This window comes from Monopterus albus, unplaced genomic scaffold (assembly GCF_001952655.1).
Source record: "Monopterus albus unplaced genomic scaffold, M_albus_1.0 scaffold127.1, whole genome shotgun sequence".
Taxonomy (NCBI): Eukaryota; Metazoa; Chordata; class Actinopteri; order Synbranchiformes; family Synbranchidae; genus Monopterus; species Monopterus albus.
In genome coordinates, this window is record NW_018128007.1 from 3,569,703 (window position 1) to 3,571,100 (window position 1,398).

General features: G+C 35.0%; 1 long non-coding RNA gene across 1 annotated transcript; it reads right to left on the bottom strand.

Annotated features, from left to right (window-relative positions):
• Nucleotides 1-6: 6 nt before the first annotated feature.
• LOC109967364 (uncharacterized) lies at nt 7-1,020 on the bottom strand. Its single transcript, XR_002275923.1, has 4 exons — nt 963-1,020; nt 769-823; nt 208-310; nt 7-117 (listed from the first exon to the last, which is right to left on the bottom strand). It is a non-coding gene; the product is annotated as an uncharacterized LOC109967364 (long non-coding RNA).
• Nucleotides 1,021-1,398: the final 378 nt, after the last annotated feature.

A 1,398-nucleotide genomic window follows, 5' to 3' on the forward strand; every position in this document is an offset into this window, starting at 1 on the left:
CTGATATGAGGCTGTATCTCCTTGTTTGTATTTTCCCAGATAATCATGAAGTCATTGTCATGAGAGGGTGTGGCCAAAGAGAAGAGCACATGGCTTCTTTTGAGGTCTGTAAATGACCTGTAGGTGTTAGGAAGACATTATCATGCCTTATACTTTTCACAGTAAAGGACAGTGTGTTTTTAGTACATTTTGGACAGTCGGTGTTACCTGTGACAGACAGTTACGAAGCTGAAATCCTGTTTTGTTGGGTTCAGCCTCACGTAAGCTCTGATGGTTTGTTGTGGGAAGGTGAACATTTTACGTGACAGATCTGAAAAAACAGGAGAAAAAATTACCATATCATTTTCATTTGTAACTGAAGATATATTGGTCATTTAGAGTAATGCATCTGACATATTTTGCCCAAATAAAAGTCAGCTGTTATTGCAAATCCCATTCTTTCACACTTATAAAACATTAAAAAAAAAAATCTGAAAAAACAGGAGGAAAAATTACCATATCATTTTCATTTGTAACTGAAGATATATTGGTAATTTAGAGTAATGCATCTGACATATTTTGCCCAAATAAAAGTCAGCGGTTATTGCAAATCTCTTTCTTTCACACTTATAAAACATTTTTTAAAAATACATTTTAAAAAGTGGTGTTGCATGGCAGGTAAGTTAATTTTAAGAAGGTGACAAATTCCTATAAACAGTCTGGCATGCCACTATACTGTGACATTACATTTTGGCTTTCCTTCTGTTGAATGAAGAATATATGTTTTACCTTGAGGACTTGCAGCACATGTTGCCAGCATCACCAGCACAAGCAAAAACCTCATCTTAAAATTAAAAAAATAAAATAAAATAAACACCATGGAACACTTTTGGATTCAGACACATGTTGAGTTACTAACACCGTCGTGTGTGCCAAGAATTACTTTAAAATCCTACATTTTGCAGTTTATGTGTAGATCTTACCTTGAAACCAGGGGCAGGATTTTTTGCATGGCAGTAAAAAGGACTGAGTTTTATACACTCACTCCTTCCCCATTTCTGCCCGGGCGTTTCCTTCATTTGTCTACTTTTTATTCTAGGAATATGATTTTCCAGGCCAAAATGTTTCCTATGAAATTTACAGAATTTACACTTAGTGCGCATGTTGAAATAACTGCAGGCTTTCAACACACTTATGACATCCTCCCTAAAGCTGAAGTGAAGTAGACCTACGTGCTACTGTTGTTTGTAGCTTAGTGCTGAAATGAAGATGAACAAATGCTTTCAATTAATGATAAAAAAAGATGGAATATTCCCACTTTTTAAAGAATATGTTTGTGGTTATATCTACATTTAAATGTCTCTAAAATGGTATCAGCCTTATACTATACCTTGTTCGTAAATGCACTCACGACTTTGA